The 8,860-nt window shown below is 36.4% G+C and overlaps 1 pseudogene; it reads left to right on the forward strand.

Moving 5' to 3' along the window:
* The first annotated feature begins 2,399 nt into the window (after positions 1–2,399).
* On the forward strand, positions 2,400–4,895 carry LOC136123210 (small nuclear ribonucleoprotein Sm D3 pseudogene; annotated as a pseudogene).
* Positions 4,896–8,860: the final 3,965 nt, after the last annotated feature.

Consider the following 8,860-nt stretch of genomic DNA (forward strand, 5'->3'; position numbering starts at 1 on the left):
TTGCCAAAGTAAAAAATTGGTAAATAACAATAGTAGACAAGCATGACAGTTGGTCGAAATGCAATAACACAACAGCTTCTGGTAGAATACCTACTGATTCCAATATCTAATGACTCAAATGTTAGTTGAAGCAAGAAAATAATATAATATTAGCCAGGAAAGTTATAACATGTCTATATTGAAATAGTTATAACTAAGGTATTTAGAGAAGCATCATTTGTTATGCGTCTCTCATAGCTGTCAAGGTAGGTCTTGTCTAGCATATAAACTTTTACCTTTTGCCTCATTATTTTCGGTCCAGATATATTAATCCCGGCATTGATCTCCATGCCATGCTGTATGGATCAGCTTTAAACAAGCATTCCAGAATAATAATTGTCTGTTTAGATGCACCTTGTGATATTTGATCCTGAGATGGACATGTGTGCAAGAATTTTATTAGTGATTGCTCTTGTTATTGACATTGGGAGGAAAACAGAAGAAACAAAATTAAGCAGAGGGAGACACTGGGCAGCAATGCAGTTAAAACAAGACCCCTGCCAACTCTGGGAGAACCTTTGACACTAATGGGGGTGCCCTTCACAGCTGTCCCAAGTTTCAGGCAGAAGGCAGAGTCCTTGTACCTTTTTGTTGTTCACGCACTGAACATGGGCTTATGGGGAAGGAGGCATGAACAAAGGAGAGGTGACTCTCTTCAGCAAAAAACAATTCCTGAGCTCTCAAATAATAACCTTCTGAACAAGAAAATAACAAATCTTGGCTCCCACTGCAGTAGTTCAAGCTCATATTTTAAGAGAGGGCATGACCTTAGCAACCTCCTCTTCATTTGTAAAACAAGCGATGACCCAAGAAGCATTTCTTCTGCAAGTGGAATTTCCTCACAGACATAATTCTGGAAGCATAGCTATATTGTTTGTTGCATTGAAGTTAAAGTTTGCTGCACTAAAGTTAACATTTTAATCTTAAGAGAGGCAGCACAGCATAATTCTTTCTTTTTAAAAAAAAAAGTCTTTGAATTAGACCCCTAAATTTGAGTCTAAGCTGCATCATGTATTCTTTGGATAAGTATCTGCAAATTGTGTTTTTACACCTCAATTTTCTTACTTCTAAAATAGGAACAATAATAGTACTCTTGACATAGGGTTGTATGGATTGAGTTAATATATATAAAGCAAATACAATAGTGTGTGAAATTTAGTAAAAAATATAGAAGTATTTGCTATTATTACTAAATTAGTTTCATTTAAAATATGTTTAAGTGATTTTTGTCCCAGAAAATATTTTTCATAAAGGGAACTGTTACCTAATATAACTACTGCAGGTGAATGAGCCACTACCATAAATATTTTCTTATTTAATTTTCTGATTGACTCACAAATGGATTTTCCCCTTATAAAAGTATTATGATTGTCTTTATCATTTTCTTGTCAATGACAGTTTGAAAATGCTGATTTTGTAGCTAATGTCATTAAAATGTTTTCTTTGAAACGTATTATCAGAAATCAAAAAGTTAAAGTAATAAATTTACAACTACATAAATGACAGTATGGCAAAAAATTCTCTTTTTAAGATTTTAGGCATTTTTTGATACTAGCCTGTCTGCTTTTGACATGCTTAAAATGCATCAAACCACTTTGTTTTTTCAGGGAATAAGCTTAAGATAAAATAAATTATGCTGTATTTGCTTCATTTCTCTGTAATTATTTTACTATGTCATTAAACTTCCCAGAAAAGTATAAAATGTAAGTAAAATATCAAATAATGAATAGTAGAACATTTATTTAATAAAAATGATTTATGAAATATAAATTTTAAAAATATGATTTTGAAATTAAGTCCTACTTACATTGCAAGAGTAGTCTCAGTCCACATAAATACTTCTTGAAATTAAGTGGGTCAAACACAGTGAGTCAATAGTATATAGATAATTAGATTTATGTGTCCTTGATATTTAATATGCATAGAGCACAACTTGTTTTGTTTATCCAGTCACTATTTGATGAACATTGCATTAAATCTAGTTCTTAACAATTATAAATAGTGCTTCTATGAGCATTCACATAAAAATCTTTGTGTTGAAATAAATTTTCTTTTCTCTTGGAAAATGTCCTAAGAGTGAAAATGCAGAGTTATATAATAAATAATTGTTTAACAAGAAAAGACTCTGCCAACCTACTTTCAAAATGGCTATAAAGCTTTGCCTTCCAAACAGCAATGTATGAGAATTCTAGCTGTCCCAAGAGAGGGAAGAGACAATATACAGGTTGGCAGAAAATACTTGCAAATCAAATAGTTTAACAGGGCTTAGTGTCCAAAATATATAAAGAATTCTCAGATCTCAACAAAAGAAGACAAATAAGCCAATCAAAAAACTGTAGGTCAACTCTCTTCCCACCAAGATGTCTATCGTTGTGCCATTTAAAGCCCTACATAGGGCCGAGGGCCACGTCAGGACAGGTGAGACAAACACCAGCAAGGTGTATAAAGGTAAGCTCATTGAGGTGAAGCACAGCATGGACAGGTAGCTGTCCAACATCACAGTCCAAAGACTGTGCCTAGTGGCACAGCTGGAGCAGGTGTACATCCATGGCAGCAACATCTGCCTTCCGATTTTGCCTGACATGCTGAAAAATGCACCCATGTTAAAGAACATGAAAAATACAAACCAAGGCTCTGGGGCTGGCCAGGGAAAAGCTGCTATTCTGAAGGCCCAAGTGGCTATAAGAAGAAGAGAGAGGAAGAGGATATGGAAATATCTTCCAGAAGCAAAGACAATTTTATCTCTGGAATGGAACTTTGCCCTTATTTTTGCTTGTAGGTTATCTGGGTTCCAGGGTGGAGGTGGGGCTACATGCTTATGTATATGTCCTAGGTGTTTATTTGTTTGTTTTTGACATCTTTCTCTTTAGGTCAGGGGAAATGTTTAACTAAATAAATATGGGTGTTTTTTTTTCTGAGGAAAAAAAAGATGAAGTTGGTCAAAAAGTGAAAATTCCAGGGCTTCTCTGGTGGCGCAGTGGTTGAGAGTCCACCTGCCAATGCAGGGGACACGGGTTCGTGCCCCGGTCCGGGAAGATCCCACATGCCGCGGAGCGCTGGGCCCGTGAGCCATGGCCGCTGAGCCTGCGCGTCTGGAGCCTGTGCTCCGCAACGGGAGAGGCCACAACAGTGAGAGGCCCGCGCACCGCGATGAAGAGTGGCCCCCGCTCGCCACAACTAGAGAAAGTCCTCGCACAGAAACGAAGACCCAACACAGCCAAAACTAATAAATAAATAAATTTTAAAAAAAAATTAAAAAAAAAAAAAGTGAAAATTCCAGTTATAAGATACATAAGGACTAGGTATGTAATGAATGTGACAACTATAGCTAACACTGACGTACGATACATAGGAAAGCTGTTAAGAGAGTAATTTCTAAGACTTCTCATCACCAGGGGAAACATTTTTTCTTTTTTCTTTCTTTTATTTTTGTTGGATCTATATGAGAAGATGGATGTTAGCTGAACCTATTGTGGTAATCCTTTCACAGTATATGTAAATCAAACTATCATGCTGTGTAACTTAAACTTACACAGTAATATATGTCAATTGTTTCTCTATAAAACTGGAAAAAATAGGCAGAGGCTTATATAGACATTTTTTTAAAAAGATATACAAAGAGCCAACAAGAACATGAAAAGATTCTCAGTATCATTTGTCATTAGTGAAATGCAAATCAAAATGACAGGGAGATACAACTTCACATCCACAAGAGTAGCTATAATAATAATAATAATAGAAATGAAACATTACAAGTGTCAGCAAGGATGGGGAGGATTTGACTGGAACTCTTGTACATTGATGGAGGGGATGTACCAGGGCAATGTGGCGCTGGCACTGTTGAAACAGTTTTTAGCAGTTTCTCAAAAAAATTAAATGCAGCATTAACATCTAACCCTGCAATTCCACTCTTAGCTTATATACCAAAAGAATTAAAGACAGGTAGTCAAACAAATAGTTGTACATGAATGTTCATGGAGGCACTATTTGCTTTAGCCAAAAGGTGAAAACAATCCAGATCTTCATCTACAGATGAGTGGATAAAGATCATGTGGTATATACATCCAATGGAATATTATTCAGCATAAAAAGAATGAAGTGCTGATACATGCAACAATGTACATGAACCTCAGAAATATTTTGCTAATCTCAAAAAAAGCCACACATAAAAGGTCACATATTGTGTTATTGCATTTATATAAATATCCAAAATAGGTAAAGCCATAGATAGAGACAGAAAGCAGATTAGTGGGCTTCCCTGGTGGTGCAGTGGTTGAGAGTCCACTTGCCGATGCAGGGGACGCGGGTTCGTGCCCCGGTCCGGGAAGATCCCACATGCCGCGGAGCGCCTGGGCCCGTGAGCCATGGCCGCTGAGCCTGCGCGTCTGGAGCCTGTGCTCCGCAGCGGGAGAGGCCACAGCAGTGAGAGGCCCACGTACCGCAAAATAAATAAATAAGTAAAATAAAAATTTTTTAAAAAAATTTAAGAAGAAAGCAGATTAGTGTTGCCAGGGGCTGGGGCAGGGGGCGGGCGGGGGTGGTCAATGAGGAACTTAAAAGGTATGGGTTTTTCTTTGGAGGTGATGGAAATATTTCCTACACAACCTACATAGAGGTGGTGGTTTTACCACATTGTGAATGTATTAAATGTCACTGAACTGTGTATTTTAAAATGGCTAGTAATTTGTTCACAGAGTGATGGTCTTATGTTTACCACAGCCAGAGAGGGCAAGCCCGAATGCTCAAGAACATTTGAATCTTATGCCAGCATCACGTTTGCCAAAGTCCTAGTCAACAAAGCAAGCCATCTGACTAGGCTACATTCAAGGGGTGAGAAAATAGAATCCAGATCTTGATAGAAGGGACTGTAAACTCACTTTGCCAAGGGGTGTGCATACAGGGATACGAGGAAGTATTGTGGCCATTATTTTAATCCACCCGCCACAGTAAAGTGGTTTCTCCCAAAATGAATATCATAATTGCAATACAAATAAAGTAAACGTTTATAACAAAAATGCAATGCTATGAAATAAATGCCTGTAATACTACCTACTGTTTATATATTATTTTCATACCATACTCAAATGAGATAAATAATTATGTTATTTGAGCAATTTTGCTAACACGTTATTACATATAAACAAATCAAAAAAATCAAATCTGTGAATTTAAGCAATTTAAGCCAACCCAGCATTAATCTTTCCTCAACCTAGCCTTCTCCCTTCTGCACATCACATGTCGCTAGCCATCTGGAAGTAAAGTGGGTCAGTGAACTCTGGAAAATAATCAGAAGCTAAGTTGACAATATAGTAGTTAAGATGTTTAATTTTGTGTACCAACTCAACTGACATCCTCTGTCTCTTAGCCCAAGGAATTCAAAAGTTGTTCTTAGTAACTCTGTGAGAACTGAAGCACCTGACAATTAACTAAGTACTCAGGTATTTTAGGATTTAATGGGTGGAGCAGTTTCCTGAGAATCCACATGTGTAAGCCAGGTTATCTTTCTCTTCCAGACTTTTTTTATGCTTTGAGTTTTAAAAATTTCTCCAGGCTCTTGTAACTTGAGTGAAAGTGGCATGTCCTGAAACCTAGTTTGTTGCCAGAGATCTACTTTCAATCTTGTATCTAACAGCAGTTTGCTTTGGGGTTTTGTTGTTTTATTTTTGCATGTGTTTGTTTATGTTTCCTCCCTTCCCCCTTCCCTCCTTCTTTCCCTCCCTCCCTTCCTTCCTCTTTCCTTACTTTCTTCTTTTCTTCCTTCTTTCTCTCTCTCTCTTCCTCCCTCCCTTCATTCCTTCCAGCCTTCTTTCCATTGCTTGCTTTCCTGAAAGCATTTAAGTGAATTCTAAAGGTTTATGCATCACTTAGCCAATTCAGCCTTGATGAGATGCCCCAGAATAAACCCCTCTGTGATTTCATGGCTGCTTTTGTTTTTCTCCAAGAATATTGTTGTAGAAAGAGGCTGAATGACTTCTATTTTATTTTCCAACTTCTTCCCTGCAATCTTTAAATGAGTGTGCAACTGGAAACAAAAATACTAAAAAATATTCTCACAGTAGTAAACCTTTTTAGAATACTCTGTTACAAAGTATGATCTGTAGAACTCCTTGTCACCTAGCTTCCATTTTTTAAATGTGGAAATCCCTGATCATCCAGCCAAATGACTAGTCACTCTTCACATACTGACATATATCCACACCTCTTGTCTCTCCTTCCAGGCAAAGAGAACAGGCATACAGTACTTAAAGTTTTAGCAATTGGAAAGGTATCCTTTTCTCTCTCTCCTTCAGACTACATCTGAGGGAGCTGTCTACTGCAGCAGTTTTGGTGGGTGACAGTATATCTTGCAGAGCCAACTAAGTTTGAAATTTTAAAGCTGTGCATGTCAGCTGAAAGGAAGGTGGCAATACAGCAGAAGTAAGATACTGGAACGATCAGTTGTCAGCTCAGGCAAGTATTCATGTATTCAGGAGTTCTGGGAGCCTTTCCCTCTATGTAACTAGTACGCCAGTTCTACTTGGTAATGATATATTGCTAGCCACAAATACCTTTATTGTTTGAAAGGTCCAAAGAAATGCAGTTTTTGAAGAGCAGCTTAGATTTTAAGGCCCTACAGAGAGCAATCAAAGAGGGAGACTGTGATCCTCAAAGAGAAAATAGTTATTTGAGAAAAAGGGCATGTTTGTGCTCCAAAACTACAATGGTCTTCAGTGTAATTCTCCAATTAAACCTTGCTACTTCCTCCAGAGAGAATCTGAATTTTCCACTTGTTGATTCAAATGTCAAGCAATAGAGCTGTTTGTTATGCAGACAGGACAGTGGAGAGTCTTTCTCAACTCTGAGATCGCTTAAACCAGGCAGCCTTACAGTTTTCTACAATAAATAGGTTGGGGAAGTGATTTCTAAATGTGCCAAACTATTTCTTTTAAAATCCCGAAGGCCCAACATATTTTTACCTTTTGCCCAGTACACTGGATTCAAAATTTAGAAAACTTTCATTACTTTCATTTTGGAAGGATGTCACAGTAAGCCCCAGACCGCTGGATTCCCAGAAACTTCAATGAAGGGAAAGTCCATGCATTTTGAAAGAGGTTTGCTTCCACTCTTTGGAAAGCATATCTCTTTTATAATTATGGTGAAATATATATTAAAAGAGAATATGTTTAAAGAAAAATAGTAAATAAACACCTCTGTACTGAACAATGCCAGTACTTCTTTCCTTCTGCGTGACCCTCCTTGATTACATGTGCCTTTCTCCTCCCAAAGAAGACAAATGTACTGAATGTTATTAATTTTTCCCTTTCAGTTTTTGGATGTTATCACTTATGAATCCATTTTACTCTTTTTGTAAATGGAAACTACTATATATATTATGTATTACATAATATTATACATATATGTATTCTATGACTTTTTCACATTTAAGAGATTCATTAAAAAAGAGATTCATTCATATTAATGCATATAAATACCATTTATTTATTTTACCCACTATATTTTATTATACATGTGCATACAGTATGTTTATCCATTTTACTGTCCATAAACATTTGGATTTGTTTCACCTTTTCCTGAACAAGTTTGCTATCCCCTGTTATACAGTGAAGAAACACCAAAGAACGTAATTATTAGATTATAAGATTCAAAGTTACTAGTTAGTGCCAAAATGTGGATTACTCTACAACCTATACAGGTTCAGAAATTGTTGGAAATTATACTGTTTACTTGACTACAGGTGTGAAATGGATTTCTCATTGTAAATTTAGTTTGCATTTTCTGATTATTAATAAGCTTGAGTGAATTTTTAAATATTAATGGACCACTATTTTTTCTTTCCTGAGAAATGTTATATTAATTATTGTCATTTTTATCTTATTGTATATTTTATTTTTTAAAATAATTTCCACATATATTTGGTATACTATATATTTGGTATAGTATATTTGGTATACTAATCTGGTATAAATATATTTCCCCTTCTCCCAGTATGTGGCTTGACTTTTGATCAACTTAAGATCTTATTTTAATAAATCAATTATTCCTTTCATCATTTGTTCTGTGTGTCTTATTGAAGCAATTCTTCCTTACTCCAGAAAGGAATTATTAAAGAAACAGAAAAACTGAATCTAAATTTTATATAGAAGAATGGTCTTTTCTCAGGATAGACAGACAAACGAAACGCAATGAATGTTCCAAAATTAGAATGAATTTAAAGATTGTTTACACAAAACAGACATTTAGTAATACTGAGGCTTCTAATCCAGACATGGCATATTTCTGCATTTGCTTATATTTAAATCACCGTATTCTCCATAATAGTCTTGCACATATTGAATTACAAATTTTTTATACATATTTAATGACATTTTTTTCTTAGATTTAGATATATATCCTAAAATATACCCCTCCACACAAACACACACACACACACACACACACACACACACACACACACAATGTATGTAGGTATGTATCTATCTAAATATGTTTTTCAAATTTTTTTTTTTTTTTTTTGCGGTACGCGGGCCTCTCACTGTTGTGGCCTCTCCCGCTGCGGAGCACAGGCTCCGGACGCACAGGCTCAGCGGCCATGGCTCACGGGCCTAGCTGCTCCACGGAATGTGAGATCCTCCCAAACCGGGGCACGAACCCGTGTCCCCTGCATCGGCAGGCGGACCCTCAACCACTGAGCCACCAGGGAAGCTCTCAAATGATGTTCTTTAAACTTTACTTACTTCTTATTGCTGGCATATAGAATTGCAAATCAACTCAATTTTAATTATAAATTTTGTATTCAGCAGTATTGCTAAACAAATTTATT

This window comes from Phocoena phocoena, chromosome 5 (genome assembly GCF_963924675.1).
Source record: "Phocoena phocoena chromosome 5, mPhoPho1.1, whole genome shotgun sequence".
NCBI classification, from domain to species: domain Eukaryota; kingdom Metazoa; phylum Chordata; class Mammalia; order Artiodactyla; family Phocoenidae; genus Phocoena; species Phocoena phocoena.